Source organism: Rhipicephalus sanguineus, chromosome 1 (assembly GCF_013339695.2).
Source record: "Rhipicephalus sanguineus isolate Rsan-2018 chromosome 1, BIME_Rsan_1.4, whole genome shotgun sequence".
NCBI classification, from domain to species: domain Eukaryota; kingdom Metazoa; phylum Arthropoda; class Arachnida; order Ixodida; family Ixodidae; genus Rhipicephalus; species Rhipicephalus sanguineus.
The window spans coordinates 85046414-85059512 of record NC_051176.1 but is presented as its reverse complement, the minus strand read 5'-3'; the positions used below and the strand labels follow the sequence as shown (position 1 = coordinate 85059512).

The 13099-nt window shown below is 42.0% G+C and overlaps 1 long non-coding RNA gene across 2 annotated transcripts; it reads left to right on the top strand.

Moving 5' to 3' along the window:
* Nucleotides 1–2623: 2623 nt before the first annotated feature.
* LOC119393547 (uncharacterized) lies at nucleotides 2624–11675 on the top strand. Of its 2 annotated transcripts, XR_005183929.2 has the most exons (4): nucleotides 2624–3415; nucleotides 5379–5448; nucleotides 9317–9782; nucleotides 9825–11675. It is a non-coding gene; the product is annotated as an uncharacterized LOC119393547 (long non-coding RNA). The 2 variants fall into 2 exon arrangements; XR_005183928.2 differs by having other exon boundaries at nucleotides 2816–3415; nucleotides 9317–11675.
* The last annotated feature ends 1424 nt before the right edge of the window (nucleotides 11676–13099 follow it).

Genomic DNA, 13099 nt, shown 5'->3' with positions numbered 1-13099 from the left:
TGCATAGAAGTACTCATCCGAGAAAACAGCCGAATTGTTGTGATACAACTTTGTACTCTAGGGCATTGTGCAGCAACTGGCAACGCGCATCTACAGGTGTTTCCTTGCAGGGGCGTAACCAAGGGGGGGGGGGGGGTTCAACCCCCTCCCCCCGCGCGAAATTTTTCAATTTTGCATGTGTATATATACACGCACACATACAAACGCACGCACGAATATATATAAAGTATGGTTGAAGCCCCCCCCCCCCCCCCCCCGCCCCGAAAAAAATTTCTGGCTACGCTCCTGTTTCCTTGCATTGAAAATGGAAGTGAGAAGAGTTCACTTCTGAACCAACGAGCGAGAGGCAAGCGCTGCACATGACAATTAACTGACGAAAGCCCTAACTAATTGGAGACAGCATAAGCGACAAAGTGCAACACTTCTAAAATTACATTTTGCGTCGCCTACATGCTTGCCCAAATTTCACATAGACACGACGTCCGTTGTCACAGATCGTTGTACGCAGCGGTTACAAGCATCTCGATCGACCGCTAGCGTATTGGCTCGTATTGTTAGCTCGGCGGTTCACTCGCACGAATACATCTTTATTACTTGCTCGGCTCCTTACCGTGTTTCAAGAACACACTTTATCCTCCCCCTTTAGACAACTTTACGAAAAGGAAGCCTCCGTAAGGTATCTTTCGATGTACCTAGGGCTTATGCTATCCAGCATGGCGATGTGTGCGTGGCGATGTGTGCGTACATAGCGATGTGTGCGTGCAAAGCACGACATCCGCAATAAAAAGAAAAAGAAAAAGCTTCGAAGCAATGTGCGAGCAATCACACGTGTCGTATTTCATCGAGGATACATATCACGCGTGGAAAGACGATGAAGCTGGCACGATTGAGCCACAATTTGAACAAACATCAGGAGCCTCAGTATCGGCAAAATGCCGCTGTCTTCACTCCTCGAAAGTAGCAAGATGCGAAAACGGAGCTCACCTAGCTATCGTAAACGCTTCTTCAGTGTGGTCAGCCTTCCGATTTCTTTGAAATAATCCCAACTAGTCCGCTGGTAGTCCTCGGTGCGTAAATCTAACGGCAAAAGTGCTAACACCGACCGAAGTAAATAAACACAAGTAAGGAAATGAGAAAACCTTACCCATTTATTAGAATAAAGCTGAATTAGGCAACATTCAGAAGGAGGTAATATTCACCACACAGGCACATCGTTCACGAGCATTCACTTCGGTTCGCACAGACCGTCCGTTTCTCTACCGCTGTCTCGAGAACGGCCAGAACACGGCCACACAACACGTCTCTTCCTCCACATAACCACAAACAACAACAACACGGGACATTACGGGAATTCAGCCTTGAGACGTCCCCCTTTACTTTGAGGACGCAAGCCGAATGGAGGGAAACAGGCAGGAGCCCGGGCTCAACGAGGGGACCGCACACAACGCCCTTCACTTTGTTATAGCTTAGGAATGCAAACGTACCGTGCAACCACCAGCCCAAACACATGCATTGAACGTACACAAATGAAACGACGGGAAATTTAGCAAACACGTTATTGTGACGGCTAGTCTTTAGCCGAAAGAAAGTTTAGCCAACACGAGTCAGCGTGTCAGCAACGCTAGCAACGCGCAAAATGCCCGTCTAACACTAGTGGTATTTGCTTTCAGTAGCTTAAATGCACACTTGATTTAACCTTTTGTTGTAGGATTAAGTTGTACGCGCATCAATGGATGATTTCAAGTGTAAAAATGTGCATAGCTTCGCTCCCATAACAGTCACTCATACGGATAAGGGCGTCTTTCGTTAGGTGCCCTTAAAATGTCCTAAGGTGGGTCTTTGAAAGGTCGCTTTACCTTTTCTTTCACTTTACCTGAAGTTCTCCTTACGAAAGGCCGCCTTTACGCGTAAGGAAAGGGACGTTTGTGAATACGAGCGGGAGCTGCAAGTATAACCACTAGCAGCTCGCGATTGACGACTATGAAGTCTAAGCAAACACTTCGAAATAAGGCAACAATTTCGCGCAGGGCGTTCACATTATTCCAATATTAGGATTTCCCACGGCTCCGATGTCATCAAAAATTATGTTGGGGTAACGTGTGCCCTTCGCGCGACGGGCACGCGACGGCACTGGTGAAACAGAGCGTCCAAGGCACAACGCGAAGCTGCAGACATATGCTGTCTTACCCAGCATTTACAGCGGACACAATTCTTCATAACTTACTTGTGGCAGCTGTGTCACAATTTCCTAATGCATGTTACACGAACGGTGTGATTTCGTGCTTTAAGAAAGGGCACAAAAATACATCGTACAGCACATTTGCACTGCGTACTACGTGCACCCATGGGCACCGAAATGAAAACGTTTTTGTGTATTTTGAACCACGTACACAGCACGCGAAAAACGCAATCACGGTTAGTTATCTTTTGTATTGTGTTTCCGCGTGATGGGAATGCTATGTCAACGCCCCGCTTTATCCCCGCGATGAAGCAAAACGCGTTGAGCTGTACCAAGCGAGAAGCAATGAACCACATGGTTCAGAGCTGACTCGCTTTTGTATTAATAAATGAAGTGAAGGTTGAAGGTAAACATTCATTAAGCTGCGGATGTAATTGCATGAGAAAATGTTCGTGAATGCATGATGTGCATTTTCACATCGCAGTCAAAGGCCGACCTCGCCTGAACAACTTCACTAACTATTCCGCTACATCTGCATAACTTGCTTTAAATTTCAATGACAGATTGATGAGACAAATATATAAGATAGCGCATTTCCTTCTTGCAGCGTTAGCACTCGTGTTTGAGCTATTTATAGCAACGTACACACGATTTTCCTGTTCTTATGTCGATACCGAAACTGAAACTGAGGTGATGGTGGCGCTAGTGTCGCCACCATCGTCCTGCCGCTTTTTTTTTTTTCTTCTTCTTCCCAGACATGGCGGCGTCCTGCATTTCGCGTGTGCGTCGTAGTGTCGAGTTTTGTTCATGCTGTCGACCTTTACTGCGTTACCTCGCATTGTGTGTTGTGTGTTGCGGTTACTAACGTAAGCGCAAGTTCTTCACTGAGTATGATGCGCGGCAGCGTGCAAATAGTCACCAGATGCCGGCCGTGCGACTCCGTTCTCTGCGACTCCTTTGTTCGGTGTGATCGAGGGACGTGATTCATGCTTTGGAGACCCTCTTTAGACCGTGCCCTCATCAAATGTTTCCACACATCAGTGAGTAGCAGCACCGCAATCCTTACTCGACGACACGCTCTGTGGGCCTGGAAAATACCTTGACGTTCGAGCACTTCGGGAGCTATACCGGCGGACAGCCGGACGCGGGTAGCTTGGCCGTTCCTTGCTCTGCACATCGCTTGAAAACCGGCGGTCATCCTGCAGCGTACGCTGCCAGCGTGCTTTCTTGCCAGAGGTAAGTGATTTTGAATGTTACGCTTCGTACGTTGTCAGTCGTTCTTATTGTAGTCTGCGTTGTCCCTGAAGGAAATCGCATAACTTGTTGGTTCGACATATCGTTGTTGTGTGCATGGTGCCCGCGCACGACGTTTGTCCAAGAGCGTAATCAGTAGTTATATAAAGTTTTGGTAATTAGCTCGTGCGCACGCGCTGCTCTATGTTAATATTTGCTGAAAGGAGACATTTTTCTCAGACACACCATCCTCATGTGTTTTATGCGTGCAGTTTACACTCGTCAACTTACTTGGGGTAAAGCAATGAAATCCAAGCTTGATTTATTTTTTTCTTTTGAACGAGCTTTAAAGGAATGATATCCAGCCACCGTCTTGTGCTATGAGCCGTGAATCAGTACAGTGGGAGAAATAAAGTGTATGTAGAGATATTTTCTTTAGGCGTGCATTTTGTGCGTCTTAAGTAACGTGACCGCCAAAAGCGTTTAGGTTAGCACTCTTGGACATTGTTTGTCGTCTTTTAAGCAATAGCTAAGGTGGATTTGCTGAAAATGCAATTTCTGCAGCATGACACTATTTAGTTTTTTCAGTTTCACCCATTTTTATCCTTTATGCGTGTTGACCTAATTTGGCAAAGCATACTCTCATCTGAATTTGCTATTGCCCTCGGCACTGTATGTGAGTTCATGCATTGCAGTTACGTGTGACAGTGGTATTACGTGCAAAATTCGTGAACACGGGGTGCCAGCAACACCCCGTGTTCACGAATTTTTCATATCTTCAAGCTCCCATCTTACCCTCAACTTCTGCTTTTATTGGATTGATATTACTTGTTTCCTAACTTCCGCAGCTGTATAGCTTGTTTTAAGCACTCATTACTGTGTTTATGTGCTAGTGCGTTTATGTAAAACCATTCATACGCTATTCGCGCTCTACTGGTGGAGCGATAGGTGGACTGCAGTTTTCCATGACTCCGGCAAGTATCATAAAGCACCACTTAAACAGCGCTGTAATCATACCCACGAGCTCGAGCTCAGGCTCTGTTATGGTACCATAAATTTTAATTTGCTAAAGTATGCTAAATTGCATAAAGTATGCTATAAATGTGGTTGCACATTGTGTATGTTGCTAAGGACGGAAACAAGCCACCTTGCATCTAAGGTAGATTATATGGCACTCACATGGCTTGTTTCGTTGAACCTGCAACGTGGCATAGACCAGGAATGGAGCGCAGTGTCATCCAATTCTTCCCTCACCTATGCTGCGCTAAACGTTCAGCGGAATATGATAACGTACCAACTCGCCCAACTTCCCCTGCTAATCCATTGATATGGCACAGTGAAACACTGGCATGCGGAGCTTTGTTGGATGTAAAAACACACGTAGACCACAGAAATTCTGTGCAACACTGGCATGCGGAGCTTTGTTGGCTGTAAAAAGACATGTAGACCACAGAAATTCTGCAAAAACTCGGCAATTTTCGTCAAGCACAAAGTGTATTTCTCATAAATTATGTTGAAGGCAGCAAAGCACATGCTGTCGACATTCATTCTGTAGAATCTATGGGAAAGTGTATTGAGCAATAATCACATGAACGATGAGGCTTTGAAAATTTCAGATAACATATATTCACATTTTCTTAGATAGGTAATTGTCGAATGCCCATTATAGCATGTGGCTGACAAGGATGTGTGTTATTAGTGAAATATATTGACCTCCCTCATGTTATTTTCTGTCTAACACATAAGCTAATCAGTGCATAATGTGTTAGTTCCATGATGAACGAAGTTAAAAATGTCCCTGTATTTGTCAGTCCCATCTATTATTCGGTGTATGGTTTGCGTGAGACCATGCCTGCTTGGCATAACCTCTGAGTTGACTGGTAACAGCCTTATTACACAACTTTCTCTCAAAGCCTGTATTACCAGCCAAATTCTCGGCAATGCTTTAACAAAGAAATTGTTGCAGCCGCCTCCCCTGCTGGTGATGACCATATGCAGCCAGTGCTGATGTGAACCTGAGTGATGAACAAATGCAGGTAGGACACAGCTCTGTTGTAAACAATTTGGCATTATTGTTGTCACAGACCAAACTTGCGATTTATGTGTGACTACTCGCATGTGGTGAGGTTCAATAAGTTTCATCTGCTACACACAAACATAGGAACATGTAGGAGTGCTAATGTGGAGTAGGAATCTTCGATAATACATAGGACATATGTGCCACACATCAACATCAAAGTTAAAATGCATTTAGATCTGAAGCTGCTCAATACTAAAGTGTGTCGTTCCATTTCTAGGTCTAGTTTAATCTATAACAACAACCTATATCACGCACCAAAACAGCCGAATTTGTCAAGTCTAGAAACCAGTTACAGTGTTGTGTTGCTGTTCCGTGTATCCCCGTGTATCTATTATTATTCCTGTTTCCATTTGCATGTTTAGTAATGGCACCGCCCATAATTCCCGCATTGATTCAAGGAAATAGGGCCACATTCAGGAAATTTGGCTTTCATGTATACACCCTTGTACAGCAAAGAGATTTGTGTTATTGCTACAGTGTCATAATGAAGATAGCACAGAATACCCCACACAAATACACACCATGCAGGGGCCTCGCCAGAAAATTTTTTAATGGTAGCGGTCTTGCTATACATCATGTATTTTTGTGCTGTGTTCGTATGTGTGTGTGTGTGTTTATATGAACATGCAGCATTTTAAATTTTTGAGGGAGCTTGAAATCCCTCCTCCAGTTATGGCAATCATGACATGACTTGTGATGTTTTGTGCAATATTTCATTCTTTTTTGCTGTTTTCATTTCATCATGTGTGAACGTTCTTGGAGCACCATTTTGAAGCTTTCCTACATATTCAAAGTTAGATGGTGTTCTCACGGCGCTCTCATTTTTATAATGCTACAGCACTTTTGGGCAAATACAAGAAGCGCAATTACACACACTATCGACCCTTGTAGCATTTTTCATCTCATTGTGAACCAAGTAGGCTTGCAGTCAATCCTTGCTTTTGTTGTTGCATTGAACGTTACACGTGGCTCTGAACATTCTTTCCTAGAGTTGAATGTTCGTGGTACTTTGGCGACACCTAATGCCAGCGCAGAGATACCCGTGGCATAAATGCATTTGCTGCAGATAGGCACACAAAAGCAATGCTTCCTGAGGCGTACAATGCCTATCCATACTTTGTACACACATCTTCAAAGCCATATGATTTTGGTCACGAATGCCAAGTGGAACACGACAAAGAGATTCCTCCCATTGCAGGCAGCCTGATACCATTGAGTGGCACCATGGTGAATCTGTACCATAATATCAACTTCTTTAGCGCTGAAATTGGATCAAGGATGGAGATACCCTGCTAGGATCTATACCAGCCAGGCTAAACTTTTTTTAATGCATTGAGTGACGTGTGCCAAGGGATGCGGATTTGTTGAGTTTGACATCCCAGAAATTAACAGGAGCACATCTGTTCTTATAAAATAGTATTTTAGGTGACCTCGAACCAAGCATTGGTGAGAAAACACATTCCACAAATACACAGCAGCAATGCACAGCAGGGTGATTCAACGAGAGATCAAACATGCCTGTCTGGTCGATATGTTTGTTTTGCCTGGGTTTTTATGTTTTATGTGGGCACACTCAAAATGCACTGAACCGAAAATTTTATTTCCAAGAAACGCTCCCGGCGTGGCAAAAAAATATTTGGAGGTGGCGGTGCGGGCCTCCTGTCTTTGCTCACTGCAATGTTTTCGGATTTCACGGCAGAATTTAACGCGAACTGTAAATGACGTGTCCAAATTTTTTTTCCTGTTTTTAAAACGCAATATTGTGAATTACATCCAAGCTTTTTTTATGCCGTTCTCAAAAGGAAGATGTGAAAAAATGGCAAACACGGTAGAAATAAAAAAGTGTGCTAAGCTTGTAATAGGAAAGGCGCCTTGACGCCTTTCCTTTTTCAAACGGAAACTTCAAAACGGTGTCAAATATAGAAAAGAACCTTTGCAACATTTGTACGGAAGATCATTTTCCTACGGGCAACGCAAAAAAAGAAAAAAATAGTTAAAGAAGCGAGTTTTTTTCAAAAAAGTTCATTTTCAAAAAATAAAATTAAACAATCCGGTCTCAACTTTGACGACAATTTTTAGTGAAGAGTGCTTATGTCAATGAACACACGGTTTTAATATCATATGTCCTCATTTGCTTTGTTCACGAGATATAACGGGCCAAAATGACCCTTGCTGTGTGTGCTCACTTTAGTGCGACTGATGGTTATCAGCTGGCGTTGTGCGTAAATCTCAGTTTTAGTTATTCTCATGCAGCAAAACCTTGCTCTGGTGGCTGTTCGTCAAGAAAAATATGTTTTCAGATTTTATTTGTGCCTAGCGTATGCGAAAGTGGGCTGCTGCCACCCTCTAAAGGGCGAATAGGACTCTTTGTGGAAGAATTTGGAGTCAATAACTATCATCAGTTTTTAAGTAGTGTTAAAACAATGCAAGAATTCAAGCTTTATGAGAATGCACATTCAGGCACTGCAGGAATGACCATTGTTTTAAGATATGGTGTCATTTTTATAGGCTAAGCGATGAGTCACTTACATATTGCCTTATGCCAAATGGTGCATCACTACAATTTTCCTTCTTTGGTTCTTGTATTTTATAGAAATCTGCTAAAAGGAGAGGGCAAGCAAACTTGTTACAATGAGCAACAGCTGTAACCTTCTTATACACTCTTTTTATGAAACTCGCTCTGTTATTGAAATGTTGCATGAATCGAATAGCTACTCAGCCAGACATGATGAATGCACATTAGCTTGTGTGCTTATTAGTGTCCAGTTTCTTCAAAAGCTAAAAACAAAAAAATATCAAATATGTATGTTCTATAGAAAAGGCTGTCAATAGGCGCGTCACATATACTTCATTTTGCCCATCAAAACAACATATCTTTTGCGACTCACTTCTGCGGAATCTGTGTGGAGGAAGCGTAATAATGAAATACAGTTTTCTCGTTCAAAACAAGCTATGTTTGTCTAGGTAATTGTGCCTTACATTTTATTTTGCTGATATTTGTTAACCACATTTGCATGATTGCAATGCACAACTCAATCAGTAGTGTGCTTGACTGGGACTGCACTGGTTGGTGCAATATAAAAGGCAATGAAACAGCATTAGACAAGATGTGAAGATGACACACACGCCACTAGGAAACAAGGCAGTCAGAGCCAATGTGAACACTTTTCTAGGTCTTTGGCCTAAAATGAAGTATATGCAATAGCAACCTCCTATCTACTAATACATATAAGCGAACGCAAAGCAAACTGGTGGCGTGGCCGACGTATCATTTTATTTTTGATTCAACAAACCTGGAAATACATAATTTTGCGCTTCTCTGTTGACTATGTCATTGCAATGTCTCAAGCAGCTATCTTGGCAATGGGGTTTAATAAAACTGTTCACCGTGTATTTAGCTGACAGAGAGCGATAGCTTGAGCCATTTTCACAGCTGATTGGGGAAGTCATGTATGTACTGTTGATCATCATTCAAAGCCGCATAACCTTTCCATGTCATCGACGTTTGTAAATATTAGTAGTCTCAGAGTGCCAGATGAAGTGCATTTATAAAGTTTATTGCCCAGGTATTGTTATAATAGTTGCACGCAGATAACCTAATAGGTAACAGCCAAAATGCATTCTCACACACTGACGATGCATCTTATCAAATTTACTTATGTTTGTAGCTTGTGGATGCTTCGAGAATTATTTCTTGGAAACCTTTTAAAATATGTGAATAGCAGCTTATACGAGCTCGTGCTTTTTAACCTATATGCATTTTTATAGTAAAAACATGTATTTGTATTTTTTGTTTAATATTTTGTATTGCGTTTTTGCTCTAGATCTGCAAAGGAGCTGTCCTGAAGCACCATGCTTACTCAAGTCATGCAGCGAGAGTCAGGTAAATGTTATGTTTCACATCCTGCAGCTGTGTTCGTGGTTCACTTGCAAAACTGTCATATTTTCATGAATTAGCAATGTGGGGACATTTTCTTCAAGACTGCGGTTGAGCAGCAAACAGTCGTGCCACTCTTCACCATCTTAAATGAAGGTAGGCATGCAAGCATGGGCACAAGGGAGAAATCGGGACAACAGAATTGCTGACTAACAGCTGAAGAAATGCAGAGCGGCTGAAAAGAAGGTAGACACAAACACGCATGGGGCAACACTTATTAATCTGGTAGATGTGGGGCTTTACGTGAGAGAAATGTGATTTCGATACTAGCGAATAGTAGCTTGCATTCATTGAATTTTGGTGTGCATATACACCCTCGACAATGCAAAGATAATTTAGTGTGTTAGCCACTGGTTTACGACCTCTTACGTTCCGTTAATCTCTGAATAACACAGCAGCCCCTCTGTCCTATGTAGAAACAGCCACAGCTTTAAAGAACTTTATAAACCAGAGCTACACAGCAATCAGTAAACTAGTGGGTGTGTCTTGCAAAAACATATTTGAGTCTGCCTTTTGTCTATTCCCGGCTCACTCTTTCTCAGTACAGTGGCGCAAATCTTACCCAGCCCATTGGCAGCCATAAGGGCAACATTAATGCCTTATCTACTTCTCACTTTCTTTAGCCTATGAGATAAGCACTGAATGTAAGGAACACCTAAGACGCGCTTGTTACTATTGCTTTCTGCAACCACGTTCAGACGTAACAAAATGTGCTTCTTTAAACATTGAGCTACCGAGGCTACAATGCAAGAATGACCTACATCTAATAGATGCCTAACCAGTTCATTAAAGCTGGTGTTCATTGTGTGCACACACGACTTGGTGAGAAAATGCTTGGATGAGAAGTTGAACAGTAGTTTTGAAGATCTAGGAGCATACTGCCATCACACGTGGTTCCCCAGAAACACTAAGGTAATGTCCTGAAATTGTACTATTCTGTCATTATTCTGAGCCAATTATTTAGAAAGGTTCAGCCCTCGTTCAATCACATCAAATTGTCGATTCACTAAGGTAACCACGGTTTCAAGTTTATCACCGCTACAAAAAATTATTCATGTAATTGTCTACGTAATGAAAAACCTCAATAATATCTTTACCTAAGGCCTCCTCCAAGCATTTGTCAACTGTGCTAAGGTATAAATCAGTGAGAATTGGGGCATCTTTAAATCAATGCAAGTTCAATTCTGTGCATGTTACGCTTACTTGATATTTTGTTGTGGTTACCAATTTGAATCCATGGTTACCTCAATGATTCAACAATTTGAGTTAAATGGAGGATGGCCAAAGTTTACTGAAGTATTGCTTCAGAATGATAGTATACAAACTTTAGGCATTTCCTTAGCATTTCAGGAAAACCAAGTTTGTTAGCAGTATTCTTCTGGAGCTTCAATACTGTTGTCAAACTTCAACTCCAAGCATTCAAAGCTTAGAAAAAACGCTATTTTCATGTCATGCTTTAACTCATCTGTCACCAGTCTGTACACAAAATGAAGGCCAGCTTTAACGCACAGGTTACGCATCCATTAGATGCAGGTTATCCTAGATTTGCAGTAGCCACTGTCACTGAACGTTTAAAGAAGCTGATTGTGTCACGTGCAAACATGGATGCAAAAATTAACAGTAACAAGCATGCCTTAGGTATTCTTTATACTCATTGCTTATGTCACAGGCTAAAGAAAGTGAGAAGTGCATACCATGGTAATGCTCTCTTTACGGCTGCCAATAAGCTACGTAAGATTTGCGCCACCTTGCAGAGAGAATAAACAGATAATAGACAAAAGTGCACTAACATTCATTTCGTAGAACACATCAAAAATTTACCGATTGCGGTACAAGTGTGGTATAATGTTTCTCTTCGCTGTTGCTGCTTCTCCAAAGAGCAAATGGGCCGCTATGTTTACCAGAGATTAACGAAACATCAGGAGTCATAAACTAGAGGTTTACCATCTAATATAATCTTGCATTGTCGAGAGTGTAAATGCACGCCAAAATTAAATGAATGCGTAGTTTCATACAACAGTGGAAGTGTAAAAACCTGTAATGGTAGAAGCTTGGCATATCGATAGTAGTGGAACCGCATGTGTGAGCCATCTGTCGGCTGACTTGCATGACGAAGAAATCAGATTCCTGAAGTGTTATCTCTCACGTAAAGCTCCAAGTGTGCCGGATTGATAAGTGTCTCCCTATCCCTGCTCATGCGTGTAAAGGTATTTGTGTCCACTTTCTTTTCCACCACTGTATGCCTCTTCATTGTTTGCTGGTGTTTGTGTTGGCCCCACTTCTTTCTTGTGCCTGCGTTTGCATGCCTACCTTTGTTTTAAGGTGAATCATTACCAATTTGTTCAGCTTTCTGTCATTCTAAATATTCTTCACCAGCTTTGAATAGGTTGAACATGAGTCCAGTATTGCCGTACGAACTGCAGACATGATGCCGAGCACGTGTGGTAGCCTTTGAACTGCATGTGAAAGCCCAAGATTTCTGTGTCATCATTGCAAGGCACTTATATTCATAAGTTCTAGCCAGCACATCTGCCCTCATCAAAAACAGCACAGGAGAAATCTGCCTATTAGTACCTTGTAACTGCAAAATAATCCAGATCTCGGAGTTCGGTTATTGTTCACAGTCAATCTATTTGAAATGAATTGCAGGGTTGACATAACCTCGGAACTTATACATTTGTGTGAAATTTGTGTGAAGACATCATCCAGCCATCACGTCACTGTAGATCCACAGTAAACAGGCAAAATTCAACAAATGCACCTGCAAAGATCTGAAAGGTGTTCTGAAAAACACAGTAATGCTGAGGCTTTTTGTAAGAAATGTTGTCTGATACATATCAATGATAATAAATGAAAGGGTGGCAGGATTGCATTGTCACACAAACTTGGTGATGTTTAAGAATGGTCGACGAAGTATACGTTCTGGTTGATCTTTAATACACTAGACAAGAACGAAGAAGAGACCAAAACAACACCAGGCAAAATTTCAATGATGAATCAGTACCACCCCTCCCAACTGTCAGTTCTGATGGTGCCCTGATTAGAATCTTTTGGTCAGTAGATGATTACCTTTTATTTATTGAGTGCCTGAGGGTTCGAGACTCGGCAAATGCACTCACTTTCTACGAAAAAATGATGCTAGTTTGAACGTCACGTCTGCTGTTCTGAGCAATGATGGCACTCAATTTGGGGACCCAAGCATATAGGTCAGTGGCTGCTACACATGCTGGACATAAGCAGTCTGTTAGGCCAATTATATACTTCAGTTTGGCCCATTCAGTGCTGGTGACAAATGGCATCAATGTTTGTTGCCTAAGACCTGTGTTGAATATTGAACAAATATGCTGTGTCCATTTTGCATCTCTGCCATTTCTCAGACTGATTTTGTCACATTTTCCCCTAGTTGCCATTATTTTTATCGCACTCAGCGAGTAGTGCTTCTATTGTTCGGACGAAGAGGACGGAAAGCAATAGGCGAGCCCAGTTTTCGTTAAACACTACCATATGAAAAAAACAAGTAATGGATTCAAAGAAAGCATGGGAAAAAACAATTTAAACCTCTTTTAATTGCGCTTTATGGAAATTTGATTCATTCTTATGCTGCAGCATTCACAGCGATACAGTTAAACAGCACACTTATGAATAATGAAATTTGTAAGGTATGGCCTAC